The sequence below is a fragment of the Pan troglodytes genome, chromosome 3 (assembly GCF_028858775.2).
Source record: "Pan troglodytes isolate AG18354 chromosome 3, NHGRI_mPanTro3-v2.0_pri, whole genome shotgun sequence".
Taxonomy (NCBI): domain Eukaryota; kingdom Metazoa; phylum Chordata; class Mammalia; order Primates; family Hominidae; genus Pan; species Pan troglodytes.
The window spans coordinates 172,714,020-172,733,549 of NC_072401.2; the positions used below are offsets into that span (position 1 = coordinate 172,714,020).

The 19,530-nt window shown below is 35.5% G+C and overlaps 1 long non-coding RNA gene across 1 annotated transcript; it reads left to right on the plus strand.

Moving 5' to 3' along the window:
• The first annotated feature begins 702 nt into the window (after positions 1–702).
• On the plus strand, positions 703–19,186 carry LOC100611449 (uncharacterized). Its single transcript, XR_001716674.4, has 4 exons — positions 703–978; positions 15,382–15,444; positions 15,855–15,925; positions 17,907–19,186. It is a non-coding gene; the product is annotated as an uncharacterized LOC100611449 (long non-coding RNA).
• Positions 19,187–19,530: the final 344 nt, after the last annotated feature.

Below are 19,530 nucleotides of genomic sequence, written 5' to 3' on the forward strand. Positions count from 1 at the left end.
TTGCCTGGAAAAAAACTCTCAAGTGCATCTGAATAGAATATTTATTCTATTAATCAAAAAGTATTTCATTTCAAACCTGAAACATCATTTTCTTTTGTATTTTTCAACTCATGTTCTGCCACATAATGCAATCTGCTTATTGAAGGTTAAACAATAATATTAAATGATATTATAACTTTTTTAACATCATATAATTGTTAAACAAAAAAATCTAGGAAAATTGCATAATGACACATTAGTAATATAATAACAACAGCTAAAAGATGCCACAAAATCCTAAGGTGAAATCAAAGCTTCAGAAGCAAATCTTTGCAAGTTAAAATCTCAATATCAAAGAAAGTAAATTATTAAATCAAAACTTCTCCTTTATGAGTTACAAACATTGATCTCTCTTGCTCCTATCTCCTTATTCCTCAGTTTCATTTGTAAAAGTTCTGAGTTTCAATCCCAATTTGAGCCGGGATTGCAATGAACTAGGACTTCTACGGGTGTCACTGTTCTTTCCAGATAGCTAGCTTTGGATGAATTAAATGTCAAATTTCGAATGGGTGGATCTCTACTCTAAAGGCTCCAAATAAACATCAAAACATATGCAATATCAAAGCACTGAAAACCCTCAATAGCCAACTTTAAAAAATAGGTACATCTCAACCCTTAGAATTTCTATCCAGTAAAGTTCTATTTCAAGAACATCATAATGTTACCAAAGACTATTACAAAAACTCAAAGGTTACTAAGTGCTAATAGAAAATCTTCTGTGCTTAGCTTCACTGGAGTGTCAACACTTAATACTAGTTATGTAGAATTACAACTTTATGTTTATTACAGTAAATATACAGGCATGTAAGGAAAAATTCTAGAACAGCTTTTCTTAGTATGTTAAAAATTTTAATCACCATTTCACCTTTGAAGATCATTCTCTCTTGCACAGAGCACTAAATTCAGTACGAGATCTGCTATGATGTTTCTCTCTTATATGTAAGTACCTAATAGAAACATCATGCACGGGAGAGGGAAGTGGTGGGTGGGTGGTTACTCGAGTCATGTTGACAAACCACATGGATTCAAGGTTGTGTTATTCCCTCCACTATTCCCCAGTATGCTCTGATGGCTACTCAAATCAACATTTCAAAAAAAAGCACATAATTAGGGACCCTAATAATACTACAATGTGGAGTGCCACCCCATATTTCAAGTTAGTACCTTATACCTCACATATTTGTGCTCTGTAGTAGTTATGATAGTTAGATATATGATTTATCTACTTAAAGACTTTTCTGGCAGACCTAGCTGAGAAGAACAGCGATAGTAACAAATATTCACCCTGATAAAGTCCAAAACTTCCGGACACAATAAGTCTCTCTGTTTCCTCTATTTGAATCTTGTCCTTGATACCCCTCCTTACTGCGAACTTTTAACCTACGTATTTGTCAAGGGATGAAGCCTTGAAAGTTAAACATCAATCGGCATTACCCCATACAATTTGCGTCACCCGATATGTGGCAAAGGACTAAAAAATTTAAAGTCTTTACTCTCTGCAAGATTTTTTTTAACCCAGGCTCTATTGATTTCCCCAGTTTTTACTATTTGTTTATTTCTCATAGTTTGAAGGCTAATCATCTAGATGTTGGGGATTTTGATGTTAATCCCAATAAAAACTACAGCCTTCCTACTTTGCTCTAAGGGTCAGAGCATGCTGCTGTAAAATTTACTGCTTGGAGGAGAGCAGTGGAGATTCCACGCCTTTTCCTGATCAGCCTGCTTCCAAAGGAGGGAGAAAGTGCTGGCCCTTCAGGGAATCTGGCCCACGGTTGGCCAACCACAGTTGGGAAAGCCTACCTCTGAAGGAGGAATGTTTTATGAAGAAAAGAAATAGAGGAATCTGAACCCACTAAGGCTTTTTCCGCCGTAAGTTTACTTATCAGAGAAGTCAATTTCCTCTGTGTTGAGAAAGTGAAGATGCCATGAGATGCTAGAAATACTATACCTGCTGAGCTTCCATAACATGTAAGGTCAACCAGGCAGAGATAAAATGTGTTCCCTCTAATAGCAGCAATGTTCTTTCAGTTGAAAGCTTTGGAAGCCAAGAACTACATCAGAAATCTTAAGTTACAGAAAAATAACTTACATAGATCTTCTCCTGAAATATTAAAACTTGCAGAAACATTTAGTGGAAATAAGTGCCTGTACATGAACTTTAGTGCAAGTTATTGGAATATCTTGGTCTACAACCCAATAGGCATCTCTTCTCATTTAAAATTATTTCCACTTCATCATGCTGACTTGTTTTATTTCAACAGAAGTTAGCTACTAGTGAGATTACAAAATGTCTAATTTGGTGGAGTGTTTTATTCTAAAGCGTGGTGTAGTCAAAGTGAACAGCATCCCCCAAATTATCCAACCCATTGTAAACTTTCAAATTGAGCCGATTTATACAATAAAAAACTACCTTCAAGTATTTTGACAAATGAGTTAAACTAAACATCAACCAATTACCAAATGATGGAAATAAATAACATGTAAGAAATATCAAACATAGCTTTAATAAAGAACTGGGAGGGAAGCTAGAGAAATTGAGCTATCACATTTTAATCTCTTATTTTAGTTGATCTATATTACCACAGAAAGATGTAGAATGTAAATATATTAAGATATAAATATTAAAAGGTTCAAGTTTTTAAATGTATATTTACATAAGTATTTTGTATAATTATGAGATTTTCTTTTTTCATCGAAATAAGATGGCATTTTATGAAAATGATAAGCATTTTCAGGAAACTTCAAAATTGTCAGGAGGATTTTAAATAAGAACTTCATAAAAATTGTGGGGAAATCAGAAAAAAAATAAATGGGGAAAGACCCGCAAGCATAGTTTAGCAAATTATAAAATAAACAAAGATTTGAAACAGTCGGTTTGATATTGTCAGCCTGGTTAATTTGCCTCTTTCCTATATGCCTTTACCGAGCAACAGAATGAGGGACTGTGTGTTCCCTTCGAATCATTCTTCCAGAACAAAGCTGTACAGATTTCTGTCCTGCTAGCTGCCTTCCTCAACTTCCATTCTTTGAGGAAAGTAGCCCATGGTTTTAAAGTACCTTATGAAACTGAGAGGTGACAGTGTGCTGGCAGCCCTTGTAGCCCTCGCTCGCTGGCTCTTGGCGCCTCCTCGGCCTCGGCGTCCGCTCTGGCCATGCTCGGGGAGCCCTTTAGCCCGCCACTGCGCTGTGGGGGCCCCCTCTCTGGGCTGGTTGAGGCCGGAGCTGGCTCCCTCAGCTTGCTGGGAAGTGTGGAGGGAGAGGCGCGGGCGGGAACCGGGGCTGCGCGCGGAACCGGGGCTGCGCGCGGAACCGGGGCTGCGCGCGGAACCGGGGCTGCGCGCGGAACCGGGGCTGCGCGCGGAACCGGGGCTGCGCGCGGAACCGGGGCTGCGCGCGGAACCGGGGCTGCGCGCGGTGCTGTCGGCCCAGCTAGAGTTCCGAGTGGGCGTGGGCTTGGCCGCCCCGCACTCGCAGCGCCGGCTGGCCCCGAGCAGTGAGGGGCTTACCACCCGGGCCAGCAGCTGCGGAGGGTGCACCGGGTCCCCCAGCAATGCCAGCCGACCGGCGCTGTGCTAGAATTCTCGCCGGGCCTCAGCTGCCTCCCTGCGGGGGCTGGACTCGGGACCCTCAGCCAGCCATGCCTGACCCTCCCCCGCCACCCAGGGCTCCTGCGCAGCCCGAGCCTCCCGGACGAGCGCCGCCCCCTGCTCCATGGCGCTTGGTCCCATCGACTGCCCAAGGGCTGAGGAGTGCCGGTGCACGGCGGGGGCCTGGCAGGCAGCTCCACTTGAGGCCCCGGGTGCGTTCGGGATCCACTGGGTGAAGCCAGCTGGGCTCCTGAGTGTAGTGGGGATTTGGAGAATCTTTATGTCTAGCTAAGGGATTGTGAATGCACCAATCGGCACTCTGTATGTAGCTCAAGGTTTGTAAATGCACCAATCAGCACTCTCTCTACCTCAGGGTTTGTAGATATACCAATTGACACTCTTTATCTAGCTGATCTAATGGGGACTTGGAGAACTTTTGTGTCTAGCTCAGGGATTGTAAATGCAGCAATCAGCACCCTGTCAAAACAGGCCAATCAGCTCTCTGTAAAACAGACCAATCGGCTCTCTGTAAAATGGACGAATCAGCAGGATGGGGTGGGGCCAGATAAGAGAATAAAAGCAGGCGGACTGAGCTAGCAGTAGCAACGGACTGGTGTCCCAGTGTTGTTTGTTTGTTCTTTGCAATAAATCTTGCTGCTGCTCACACTTTGGGCTCACATTGCTTTTATGAGCTGTAACACTCACTGCCAAGGTTTGCAGCTTCACTCTTGAGCCAGGGAGACCGGGAACCCACCAGAAAGAAGAAACTCCACATACATCCAAACAGCAGAAAGAACAAACTCCAAACAGACTGCCTTTAAGAACTGTAACACTCACTGTGAGGGTCTGTGGCTTCATTCTTGAAGTCAGTGAGACCAAGCACCCACCAATTCCGGACACGAAAGGAACGGATGGTTTTAAGCAGTGCACATGGCAGGCAAGAATAAAAACGAAATGTTTAAAGCTCGTGTGAAGCTGGGTTTGCAATATGACTAAGTTGTATTCAAACGGGAATGTGTAAGTGTCCCATGCCGCTTTTAGGAAGTGTCTTTAAAGAGAGAAAATATAAAAGGGATTGTGGAAAGTTTATATTTGAGGCATAGCTTTTGAATGTGTTGAAATGCAAGTGTAAAAGCAGAAAAACAAATTAGATAACAAAAATATGTATCCAATAAAATAAAAAAATTATGAGGTAAAGTTTCCTCAAACAGGAAGTCATGATCACGAACCACCCATACTTACAAGACTTTTACGGTGCCAGTTACCTCAGGATTTCAAGGCATAGCATTTGTGCAGGAAGACTCTGAAGTAAGGAATATGGAGTCTGTCCAGTTTGAGAACTCAGAAAAGCTAACAAGGGTTCAATCAAAAACTCAGCAAGAAAAATTGAGGATAGCAGCTGAAACAGGCAATTATTCTGCAGTAGGCGATGTCAATAAATAATAATAGTAATATCTAAAGAGGTTAAAACTCTTGACCAATCTAAAACTAAATCTGTAGTTTTATGACTAAAAGAATTCTTAAAATCAACAAAAGCTCAATTCCAGAATAATCCTCGTGATGAAAACAACTTCTGGGAGTAGAATTTAACCTAAGCAGGATGAGGGCAAGAGAGACAAAGAAATAAAAGGTGCAGATACAACTGGGAGAAAGAAACAGAGCCACGGACTATCGGAGAATGAGATGTCGTATTTTGTTTCCCTTCATTTTGAACGATAATTTAACTGGGGATATAAAATTCTAGGTTGATAGTTTGTTTTCCCAACACTTCACGTATTTAATTTCCCTTTCTTCTTGTTTGCACAGTTTCTGACTGAAGTTTTCTGTAATTATCTTTGTTCCACTCTAGGTAAGGTGCTTCCTCTATCTCTCTCTACTCAGTTTCAAGATTTTCTTTTTCTCTTTGTGTTTTTATATTTTGAATATGTTTAGATTTTTGTTTTGTTTGTTTTTGGCTTTTGGTATTACTTGGTGTTCTCTGAGTGCTGTTAATCTGTATTTTTTGTCTTTTTGGTGTTTCAATTGCACTTATGTTATACCTTATGTCCTGTTCTTGCTTTCCTTTTATTATTATTTTTATTTTTGCATTTAAATTTGGAAAGTTTCTGTTGACCCATCTTCAAGCTCACTGAGTATTTGTGCCCATTGTGTCAAATTTTCTGATGTGCCTTTCAATGGCATTATTTATTGCCTTTACTGTTTTGATTTCTAGTATTTTCTTTTGGTTCTTTCTTTGATTTTAAACTGTCTGCTTACATTACCCATTTGTTCTTGTGTGTATCTACTTATTCCGTTAGAGTCCCTAGGATTAATCACAGTTATTTTACATTCTGTATTAGATAATTTCAGTATCTGTTTCATATCTGAGTCTACTTCTGATGCTTGCTTTTCTCTTCAGATTGTTTTTTTCTTACCTGCGGTCATACCTTGACATTTTTTGTTGAATGCCAGATATGCTTTATTGGGTAAAAGAAACTGTGGTAAACAGACCTTTAGTCTGAGGATTTTTGTTAATCTGGGAGTTGGACTGTGCTTAATGTATGTTGTAGCTACATTTAGGTGCTAGAGGCTTTAAATTCCTGTAGTGTTCTTGGTTTTGTCTCCCCTCTTGACTTTGGGCTTCCCTTCTTACTCCTCCTTAGAGAGAGGTACCGTGTAGCCTGGTTGTTGTGGTAGTAAATTGTGAGAGAAGAGGAGAATTCTGTAATCTTTCCATTAAATCTCAGTTGTATAGTGGAGCCTGTGTCTCAGGGATGTTACCTTGACAAGTATTTCTCCAGTGGTATAGCTGGTTCTTTGTTGTTGTTGTTGATGATTTGTTTTTTTTTCTTACCCTCTACTATCTATGCTGGTTGAAACAGCCTTTCTCTATGTTTTGAAGCTTTGACACCCGATAACTATTTTGTTATTTTTGTTGGTAATTTTTCTTTCAGATGAGTCAGGAAGGCTGAAGAGAGCTGGGATGAGGAGGATTTCCCCTATCAACAGATAAGGCTCTGGCAAAGTCCTTTATCCTCCAGCATAGGATATTTTTATAGAGGATTATATAGAGGCTCGTCACGATGGTGTCTCTTTCTCTCCCTAAACCAGAGGCAGGAGAGTATGTTTCTTGGCTCCTCATCATAAGAACTGAGGTGTTTCTGGGAGAGAAGACTCATGAAAAGTTGCCCCCACACCCATAGCTCCTAGGAGTTTCTGCAGCTCCCAGGAGCTTCTCACTCTCATGCTAGTTCTCAGTCATCTTGGATCCATTCATCAAAAAATTGGTATTCAAATCTTATTTAAATCTTCTTGTATTTTTATGGCTGTAGTGGCTTCTGCCCTGGGTAAGCAGATTTTAGGAGGTACCTGTCTCTCCAGATTTTAGATTGGCAGTTTACCTTGTGAACTCAATTCTCTGATGGGTCTAAGAAAAGTCACAGATTTTTAGTTTGTTCAAATTTTTCTTGTAACAAAATCTGGAGTGTATGGAGGAATGGAGTCCAAGCAATTTTCATATTAAACATGTAAGCAGAAGTCACCACCATATTTTTGAACTTTACAAAAACAGCAGAAGCCCTTCAGTTTCCAACAAAACAAAACAAAAACTAACCTAATGCAGCCCTCATGCAGAAAAGCTTTGCTGTTCAAAAACAGCAAAGAAACAAAAATATCAAGTTCAAGTCTTGTATAAAGTTCTCCAAGAGAAAATCATATTATAATAATAGCAATTCTATAGACAAAATAATCTTTCCGGAAAGATATAACCATAAACAGATAAAAATCATGATCTAATATTTCAAAATAAAGTTTAACATGTTAAGAAAATATCACAAAATGAGCACAAAAGAAACAATTAAAATGTGGTATTGAATAACAGGAAACAGAAAGGAAAGAAAAATATTTCAGAGCTAAAGATAAAACTTAAAGGAACATATGAACAAAACAAAACAAAACAAAACACTATAAAAAATCCAGGATTAAAAAAGGAAGAAAATAAATTCATCGTCTATTTTAATACATAAATTAATTTATCCATCATTTTGTTGTAATTGTTAAACTTTTATATAGCAGATTCAAAAGTGACAAAGAGATGACGGAGAAATTTCTATATATGTGTATAGTTATACACACATATATATAAGGTAATCAAAGGTAAGGATTTAAAACAGTCTCACTGACTTTCAAGTATAATGACTAAAGTATAAAATTTCATCGCTATGCAGGCAATAAGGAAATATTGTGTCTGGTAACTTGTCTTTAGTAATCTAAATGTTTTCATATTGGACATCAGATAATCAAAATAACTGGAAAGACATTAACATAAAGACTGTTAGTAAACGTCGAATGTATAAATTTACACATACAACTAACATTGAATGAGATGTATAAGGAAGAATGTGTAGTTTGTAATAGTTAGCTGCTCTGTCAATATAGGTAAAGTGCAATGTGAAAAACTGAAGTGAGACTAGCAAGAGCTTTTGTCAGCAATCAAATTATTGGTGTTGAAGGTATTGTTATCTGATAATGTTTCCATGTAGTATAAATTAAAATATATGATTATTTATGTTGTACTCTAATTCTCTTCACAATGTTCTTAAAAAACAACACTCTGTTTGGTATAAAAAAGATTCAGATTCAAGATTGTAGAAATTGAAGAAACACTCTGTAGCAATGAATTTTAAAGAGGCACAAAGTTTGAACTAAGATTTGACACTAAATGCTTAGAAATTATAACAATTCAATAGAAATTGATCAAATGAAGCCTGATACTGATTTGAAATCCCACTTTCTACTAAAGAGAATCAGGGTTTCTTGAGAAAATGGCTGATTATAGGAAAGATCAAGGAATGTATAAGATTGCTTGAGTTATTTTGGGATTGTACATAGAAAGGTAGCTCTCATGTAACACTCGGTGAAAGTCATCCAAATTTTGGAATCAACTATGAGTTTCACACTGGCCAAAGAACATAAAATATAAACATCAAAATCTAATACCTAAATTAGATACAAAAATGTCAAATAAGCTTTAATTCATTTGTTAATATTGGTTCTCACGCACCCCCAGAAGTTATACTGACTTGGTCACGTTATATTATGCTAGTAGCCCTTTTTTTAACTAGTAAATAAAATAAGACTATTTAGCATTTCTCTTGCGTTTCCTGTTCAAATTTACGTCTGGATAACCAGATAGTAGATAAGATACAGTTTCTCTTTACAGAAGTATTCCAGAAAATAAATTAAGCAAAAATAGTGAAATTATATCATCATTTTACAATTTCTATTAAATTAATGGAGCTACACATCAAGCATCAACAGCTGTTAATGTCACAAACATAGACAACAAACCCTGGTGTGCTTCCTAAAGAACGCATCCTCACCTTGTCAACCTTGGCAAATCATCATTCTTGAATGAGACTTAGTCTCTAGATTCAACTAAAAATTTACATATAACTCAGAGGACAAATGAACGTGTTAAACTATACAAGGAAATTAAGTCAGTAAGACTATGACTGTGAAAAACTCACAAGACACCATCTAGGTTCTTCAATACGTACATTGCAAGCCAAGAAAATAAAAATGAGAAAGAGAGAGGGATTTTATAGATTAAAAGAAACTGATATTACATGTAACAGGTAAAAGTAAATTACAAGGAGTTTAGCAGTATGCATTTAAGTGAAAAACCTATAAGGAAAAATAAAGATGTTTTACAATAGAAGTCAGTTGTGATCACCCTTGGAAAGGAAGAAAAGGATTGTGATTTTGAGGTGGTAAATGGAGGGCTTTTGTGGTATGTGGCAAAATTATATCTTTAAATGGGTAATATTTTAAATGCCTTGTGGCATTTCATTACTGGTTTACATATTTCATGCAACTTTCTATATTTGCATCATCTTAATTAAAAACATGTTAAAAAGGAGATAATTTTCTTCATCTATCTTCCTTCATGTTGGCTGTCTGTAAAGAGATGTGTCTGTGACTTAAATAGCTATATGAAACCACCAGGTGTTATACTAAGCTTAGAAAAATAGCAAGATATCTGCATCCCTTATCTGCCTATGTTATGACTCCTTGAGGACAGACAGAATTACATTTATACCTTGTTAAACCACTGTTGTTATTCTATATTTTTCTAATCCTTGAAAGCAAATATAATTCTGACTAATACAAACTCTCTCGGCTGAAATTAAATAATTGAGGAAAGATTCTGGTAGTTTTTAAAATAATTTAAGTGGGAAGAGTTTAAAGTCCCTTACTGTCTTCCTGTAATGCACACATATGGGTAAGTTAAGAAATAAAGGTGACAATTGAACATGATAGATCTCTCATCAGTGTTTTAGTAAAAAGGGCATTAGAAATACATAAAGAAAGTATACATTGTGATCAGTAGAATAGGAGGATAGGAAGAATAACACTATATATCAGCTGAAAATACATTATTCAAAATGCATGTCCTTGAGAAGAGAAACATGGTAAAGGGCCTTTTGCTCTAGAGATAAGAAAAGATACGCAGCAATGATTATGTTCTGGACATGTACTAACATTCAGAAAATTTACATGATCAGAGATTACTAAATAAACAAATAAATATAACAATTTAGTAGAGCTAGGAAGATCTCAAAATATGTTCAATCCTAAAGTCAATGCAATCCTAATTGGTCCCAATGAGAAGAGGAAATCAATATAGTTACTGCATCAAGTTCTCCAATAAGCTTTTTTTCTAAGTGTTTACAGGAGATTAAAAAGAATCTCACCACCATGAACAAACAAACAAGAATTGAGCAGCCATGCAAAAAGAGGGCCAGGCAGCTAAAATAAGTATATAGTTTACTGAGGCTTACAAAATATCATGCACGGAAATATTTTTAAGAATAATAATAGCAAGCAGAGAGGCTGAGAGGAACCTTTAAGAGGTGATGGATATGTGTATGGTATTGATTGTGTTGATTTCATGGGTGTATACTTATGTCTGAATTCATCAGGTTGTTATATCAAATATGTGCAGCTTTTTTATGTCAGTCACATCTCAATAAGGTGTTTTTTAAAAAAGAAGTTCACAAGTTAATAAGAAAAAGTATTCTCCACTAGGAGAAAAATATATAGTAAGAGAGGAATCAGCAAGTAATCTAATCAAGTCATATATTACATAATGTATAATAATATAATAAAATATTAAGCATTTATTATATTTTTTCTCTATGAAAGACAATGATTTTTAAACCAGGAATTATGTGCAATCATTACTATAAAAACACTGAATCCAAAGGGCAGTAACGTGACAAAGTATACTAAATATATATGTCTTTTCTGGAGCCAACAATATTTCATTTTATGGCAACCAAAGTACTTGTATGGTGTTCCCCTGTCTCTAATATGGGCTTACCTCAGAAGACTAATTATAGGCAAAGGGAAAGCAGGGGATAAAAATAAAAGAGCTGAGGACGACATCAACAAAATGTAGAGATTAGTAAGAGAGCACTAAAGAAAACTGAGAAGTAAAATTATCCCTCTTCAGCATATGGGACACAGAATCAATTCCAATGAGTTGGGGGTCAGCATCTGAGAAAGGACAGTAGCAAGAAATTAGAGACAGGGAAGTAAATTTTCATGAAGAAGGTGGTAATTCACACTGTCAAATTCTCAAGAGTGCTCAAATAGAATAAGAGCTAAAATAAGTATTTGATTCTGTAATGAGATGTTTTATATAAAATAAAGCACCAAACAGTAGAGGCCAAATCCAGTCTATGGTAGATTGTTTTAATAACCAAAGAGAGATTAATGTGGTTTTCAATCTCAAATAATTTTCTCAGTAAATGGAAAGAGCGATGTGTGTAAACATGAAAGAAGTTCTAATCGTTTGTGTCTGTCTGTGTGTAAAGATGTGACCATCTTTGGAGATCGAGGGTTTCAGCAAAAGGGCAGATTTACATTTACACAGCCTTGAAGAAAATATGGTCTCAATGTTTTTATATGACAAATCTATTCTCTGTTTATTGGTTTATTGTTTTAATAAGCACTTCAGATAGCTTTTTATATTTTGGTTATTACTTTAGGTGCTCAGGATATAACAAAAGAGGATAGCAGCCTGCAATTTCAATGTGGAATGGGATACTTTTGTTTCTAGGTAATATGGAAAAGCAGGTACCATATTTATTTATCCTCCAGCTTATAAAAAAGAACTGGACAAAATTTATGAAACAACAGTCTGCCAAAACTTAGAAAACAATGCAGGACAAGATATGATATCTCTAAACTAATTTATCTACATGCTCAATTGGAAGAAAGAGACTCCACGAACTACAAAAACCTAAAGAAAATGGTGCATGTGAAAAATTTACAAACTCAACTCATTTTTCTTGTGTCCCTGCCTCTCCTTCCCTGTCTCTTCCTCCTCCTCCCATCTTTGCTCTGGTCCTGTGGTGTTTCTATCTTTCTGGGGAGCCAAGATTCAGTGTGGGAATAAAGTTTATGATTTTAAAAATCTGGATTTAAGAGGTTTTGCTCATATGAACTTAAAGTTTAGCTCTCACTTATAAGTGAGAACATGCAGTATTTGGTTTTCTGCTCATGCATTAGTTTGTTTAACATAGTGGCCTCCAGCTCCATCTATGTTGCTGCAAAGGAGATGATTTCATTCTTTTTATTGGCTGCATAGTATTCCATTGTGTTTATGTACCACAGTTTTTCAAATCCAGTCTACCATTGAGGGGCATTTAGATTGATTCCAAGTCTTTGCTATTGTGGATACTACTACCATGAACATATATGTGCATGTGTCTTTATGGTAGAAGGTATATAATCCTTTGATTATATACCCAATAATGGGATTGCTGGGTTGAATGGTAATTCTGTTCTGAGTTATTTGAGAAATCACCAGACTGCTTTGTGCAATGGCTGAACTAATTTACATTCCCACCAGCAGTGTATGTGTGTTACCTTTTCTCCATAATGTCACCAGCATCTGTTATTTTTTGACTTTTTAATAATAGCCATTCTGGAAATGAACAATAGAAAAAGGGGCTTACTTGAGAGTGGAGGGTGGGAGGAAGGTGAGGATCAAAAAATCTACCTATTGGGTACTATGTTTATTACCTAGGTGGTAAAATAATCTATACACAAAATCCCTGGGACATGCAATTTACCTGTATAACAAATGTGCATGTGTACCCTCTGAACCTAAAATAAAGGTTAAAATAAAAGCTAACAAAAATAAGAGGTTCTGCTGCTTTACTGTACCTGCTTTGCTGAGCTCTTTTACAGTGAGAAAAAAATTATCTAAAACTAAAACAACAGGGAACCAGACAATCAAACTTTGGTCCGCACTCTGGCAAGCATCTCCCTAGATGGGAGGGCTTTACTAAAGGGGACAACATAGAAATGACCAGAATGGGAATTTCAAACATTAAGGCAGTCCAGGTTTGCTGGGACTCCAACTGGCTAATTATTATGCCCTGTTCTAGGGCGCATTTTAAACCGTATGGCCAAATTACATTAAGGAAAATTCAGAGCCCAAATAGTTATTATGAAAAAAGGAAAGAAGGAAAGAAAGAAAAAGAAAGAAAGAAAGAAAGAAAAAGAAAGACCCTACAACAAAAGAGTCTCAATTATTTCACATATCTATATTTTTTCTTCCCATTTTGAATCTGCTGACTTTTCTACTGGTGTTGAGATAAAACTGACTTTTTATGATATTAGTAATTCTAAGATGCTTGGCAAAAGGAAAAAAAAAGGTAAAAATTCTTTTAAAATCAAGCTGCTATACAAACTGCTTTACCCATTGGGTAAATAAAGTTTAGACATGTGAAAAAGTTTCAATTTTGTCAGGAAAGTAAGCAGGATTCAACCATCTTTTTTATATATACACATGTATTATGTTGCATGTTGCATCTTCATGGTGCCAAATTAGCTTATAAATAAAGGAGTACTCATAAATTAAGCAAATTAGCCCAGATGCTTTTCAGGTTCATGTGACTTCAGTATTCTCCCGTGTATCAGTCTATTCTCATGCTGCTGTGAAGAAATACCCGCGACTGGGTAATTTATAAAGGAAAGAGGTTTAATTGACTCACGGTTCTGCAGGGCTGGGGAGGCCTCAGGAAATTTACAATCATGGCAGAAGGGGAAGCAAACACATCCTTCTTCACATAACAGCAGCAAGGAGAGGTACAAGGTGAAGGGGATGCGGGAAGCCCCTTATAAAACCATCAGATCTCATGAGAACTCACTCACTATCATGAAAAAGCATGGAGGTAGCTGCCCCCATCATCAAATTACCTCCCAATGGGTTCCTCCCATGACAAATGGGTATTTTGGAAACTACAATTCAAGATGAGATTTGGGTGGGGACACAGCCAAACCATATCATCTGGTAAGTAAAAATAATTTTAAAATTATTGATAAAAATATAAATATTTTCAGAATTGTCTGGTCTGCATTCGTGTTTGTCTGTGTTTACTGGTTTTATATTTACATTTGTTAGACATTTTAAGATGTCAGAATTTGGCATGAAAGTAATAAAGCTATAAACCTGGTGAAAACATAATGATTTTTATTTATTTTTTTTTATAAACAAGAGTGATTTAATATTACTGATTTAAAAAAACTAATAAAATATTCTGTGCTATTGGCAAAATGTCCATGTAATTTAAAGTTCTTGCTTAGGTGAACACCTAATATTTACAGGCTATAAAATGGTTAACAAGGAAATAACTTAAAATATAACAAGCTTTGTCTAATATTTTAGTTTTCATAATCTATATGAATTATTAAAAATAAACTAAATAAATATAAATAAAATAAATGTTATTAAATAAAATTTTAATGTATTTTTGAAATCTTAGAGTTATGTCAAATTAAATAAGAGATATACTTTAAATATCTGCATCATTCCAAATTAAGAAGATTTATGTTATAGGGAAAGATGTTCCTAAAATTATAAAGTGGTTCTCATGTGTAAAATACTGTAAAATATGACAGACAATTCAAGATTTCTTGCTTCCTAGATTTTTCACTAAAATAAAGATTACTAAGCGTTAATACAGTGATTGATATATGTAACTAAACCTACTGAATAAAAGAAACAATTACATATTTGCAATGTATAAGGAAAATAGAAATATGATTTTTGCTTAAGAAAATTTGATTTTTGTCTAGTTTAGAGGTGTTTAAGGGTTATTTTAAATTAAAGAAAATTTTTTAAATGACAGATAAACCTAAATGTATATAAAAAGTTGAGGAAAATAAAAAAACTAAGTTATGAAAGGTTTATGGAAATTTTATCCTGAGGTCAAAACTGATTGCAATTGGATAGATTTGTATATAAGGTTTTTAAAATTAGCTGTATCATTAAAAGTGCCCTAATACAAAACTAAAAATTTTGGTTAAAATAACAAGGTTTTATCAAAATGTTGATTTGTTCTCAGTGATATTGCAAGAAATATTGACTTTTAATTCTGAAATCTGTGTCTTTATAAAGCTTCTCAGATTTCTGCCACAGAAGTTCAACTTTTCTGGTATTTTGTTACCTATGATTTGCAGATCACATCATTGCCTTCTGTTCCTTTTCCCTTGAAAAGTACGTCTTTTTGCTTGGCTGGAATGATAACTCTCTCTTTCAACATTTTCAGTCAGTTCCTGTAATATTTTCCCCTGGTTCTAATTCTGTTTTTATTACATAATGCTAAAAAGCTTATTTTGAAAGCCTAAAAAAAGCAATGCTTTCCTCAAATGTAGCATTATTTTGTAATATATTTTTGATATGTCTAAATACTTTCAGGTAACCAAGAAATTTCCCATGCTGTCACTAAGAATCAGGTATTCCTCCTGCTTTCTGCTAAAGGTACTAGTTTTAATGCTAAAATTTCTCTATAACCTTAGATACATTCTTCTTATGTCTACTTAAATTCAGGTACACTTTTCATCAGTTTTAACTCTGGGTTATTTAAATGGGCCTTCCATAAGGGGAAGCAATCGTACCGCAAGAGGTTTTTCTTTACCTTTTTGATGACTGGCCTAAAACAAAGATTTTATGCTTTATTATGGCAATTTATACATTGTCTTCATTGGTTATTTTTATTACTTGAGAAAACTGAGCTTTAAAAGGGTTAAGGTTTTCACAACCTTGTAACTTTCTGTATTGCTTTTGAGGTCTTCTGATTATCATGCTAGTTAAATTAGTAACCATTACATAAAAATGACCTGTGATTCTGTTTTGATTAAATGTTTTGAACCTTTTGATATCTTTGGTAGGACCTAAAATTATATTGGAAATATCATCAAAGGATAAATAATACTGGATCTTCTTTTGGTTACATTTATAGGTATGTTATTCATATAAATTCTATAAAAATTATATACATTTATAAAAATATAATATCCTATCAGTCATAATTTTGACTATATTAAACCTTTTCTAAAGTTATATTTATATGGATATTAACATAAATATTTTAAAGATTATGTCAAATGTATGGAAGTCTGGTGGTTCTGATGTGATGATTCTGGTTTTTATCTTACTATGCTACATATAATAGAAATAGCTAAATTTTATTGCCAATTGAAAATTTTCAACCAATTTTAACCATGGTTATTACAAGTTTCTGTCACCCACAATTCCTGGAGGGTAGGAGCTGCCACTCAGTGGCCATGTCCAGGGCACATTGGCCCTCAGCCCCAGCCAATCTCCCATGGCCAGCGCACAAGGCCACCACAGCCTGGTCCTGACGTGATACCCAAGACCGGTGGGTAGGAGGGGCATCTGGTGAGTTATTGCTTAAACTTCTTCTCTAAAAGCATTTACAATAAACTGTGATCTAAATTACTTTCCATGGAAAGGACTCTGACAAGTACTCTTAAACACAAGATTACTTTGGACATCATACCATCAGAGTAGAAAAAACTTTCAAGACTCTAAGTAAAAAGCTAAAATAAGAACTGCTAATCTAACATCAAGCAGAACAAGAGTTAATTACACAGGATTGAACTGATAGAAGAATACGAAGATTTTATTCATGACATTTTCATTTGAAATGGCTGATTCTCTTTATATTTTGTTTTCCAGAGTCAAGATAACCTTTTCTCTTTATTTTTAATTGACAATACATTAGATAGAGTATATTTTTGTGGACAAAAATTTGAGGTATTTATATTTCTCTCTACCTGATTTCTCCAGAATTTGGAAGCCATTTGTGAGTATTCTTAATTGATGGCAATACAATTATTTGCATACATTCAATAAGAATCTGTTTCCTTTTGTAACAGGATACAATTGGAGACACTGGTTATTTTACCAAAGCTTTGATTAGAATGGCATATTTTCAGATATGATCAGGCTGCTTTGAGAAATTGGTGCTGACTTCATAGAGCCAATGAAAAACTTAGAAAGACTGGATTGGTACCTTGTCTACAATGTTCCCTTACAGGGTTTCTGTCCTTCTGATAATTAAAGAATATCACTTTCTGACAGGCCTGGGAACCTCAAGATATTTTGGAACCTTGAGAAGAGAGAAATACACTCATTCACACAGGTTTTACAGCCACAATCTGATGGATTAACCATGGCTTTACTAGACTCAAGGCTTTTAAAAATCCAAAATTTCTTATAAATAGGTTCCAACAAAGCTAATTTTAAAAAAGAAGCTTATAAGGCCAATTATTGCTGCACTTTATGCAAATAATCATGCCAGGTAGATATAAGACTAAAACTTATTTTGCAAACAAGTCAGTCCTATGATTTGTCTCTGATAAAAATGAGAAGCTTGAGAAAGATAAATTATATTTCAACAGCAAACTATAACACACCTGTTATTGGATTCCAACACTGACCATTGTTTTTAAGTTTTTATCATTTGTTATAATCAAGACTGAATCCTGAATTTTTCCTTGCTTCAATAAGTATCCCTAATGAACCTGCATATAATATATTTTAAAAACTTCTTTTTATGATTTCCATCAGGCATAGGATCTATTTTTGAAGTACTACTTAAACTAGGAATTATAATTCAATATATGTTGGGGTTTCTCTTCCATCTTGTTAAGTTCGGTACCTACTATTTGTTTCTTATTTTTAAAATCAAACTGATTACATCCTACCCAATACCAATGACATGTTCTTTAACCTGTCTTTGTTATAAGTAAACCAAAGACTTTTCCGTGTTTATCAGGGACACTATGTGCACCTCCTGAATATGCATTTATTTGTCAACATATTGACCACCCCTGGTTTTATGCATGTGTTGACAGGTGGTGCATAAGAGTTAATTGTTTATTAGGTTATCTGACTATTCTTCTTTCTATTTATAGCTTCACTGCTTCTCAATATTGGACCAGTTTCTTAAAACTATTTTCCAGGAGTAAACAAACCCTACCTGCAAACCAAGAAGACAGATTTTGGCCTATGTTTAGCAATATTCTCTTGCCATGATGGAGAGTATCCTCTCATGAACAACGATTATAAATCTGTCAATCACTCTATGTAACTTCTCAAGTGAAGCAGCTAAAGCCATAGCTGCCCAACAAAAATCTTTAAACTCTTTAGCCACAGTAGTAATGGATAACAGAATACCCCTAGACTAAGTATTGGTGGAACAGGAAAGAGTTTCTATGGTAGCTAACATATCATGTTGTGTTTACATCAATACATTTTCTGAAGTTGAAACACACATGAAATTAGAAGACAACAAGCTAATTAATCACAACAAATTCCCAGGGAAGAACCAGGTGCCAACTGGTTCTCAGATATATTTTTCTGAATCCCACATAGAATTCAATGTATGCCCCCAAGCCATACGAAAATTAAGACTTTACCTATTACTAATGCTCATTTTTGGACATTTGGTTAGCAAATGCTGCCTCTGATGTTAAACTTTTAAACTGTTAAAAGAGAAACCAATGTATTAATAATGCTAAATGTTAATATTGTACCAGATATTAGAGAATATCTTCAACTTAATGCAAAATGATTTCATCCTTTAGGCCCAAACCTGCACCCCTAGTCAGTAGGAAAAAGCTAGAATGGACGTTGCCCCTAATCCCTCATGACTGAAGAATGCACATAGAACAGGGGGGATTGAAACCATGACCCAAAGATTTAGTTAAAGAAACCAATGGCTAAAAGAAGTTATTGAGTTTGCAGGTTGGCAGATTAAAAAAAGAAGAAGAGGAAACAACAACAACAACGACAGAACAACAACAACAAAAAAAACTTGCTGAAACACTGAAACTCCCTTTGCTTATTAACTAAAGAACACTGACTGAAATTGATTGGACTCAATATGGCCAACTAGAGTCTGCACAGAAAGAGCTTGCTGACATTGCAACCTGAATTTTCAGTGCATGTTTCATAACAGCTCCCTCCAACTTTGTACATGTGACCCATGCGATAGTATGAAGTTAACTGTATGCCCAGGGACTTTCTAGACCTTCTCTTTCCTTCCACCAATTATTTGATCATCTCAGAATCCACCTCCTGAAACTTTTTGTATACAAATACTGCTTTGAAGCCAGCATGGGGAGAAAAACTTGAGTTTGACATGCCTGTCTTCTTGTGAGTCAACTTGCAAAATAAAGCTTTCCTTTTCTCAAAAACCTGATGTCATAGTATTGTCTTCTAGCGCATGGGGCAGTGAGCCCCATTGGCTTGATAACACTTCTATCACCTAGAATGGAAACACAGGTAGTTCGAGGGGCATAGAGAAGAGAAAACACAGAATCATTGACTAAGTAATGGTACCAAAAGTATTTTCAGATTGAGGACTGTTGTGGCCCACGTAGTAAATATGAAAGCACTAATTAGTAGCTGAGGACAATAAAACAGTTATTATAACTGTTTTTATCATGTTCATGAAGCTAGAGGATATAGTTTGCACAAAAGTCGAAGAATATTTTTCTAAAAAGCCAAATCAAATTTTCAGACCTGAAAACTACA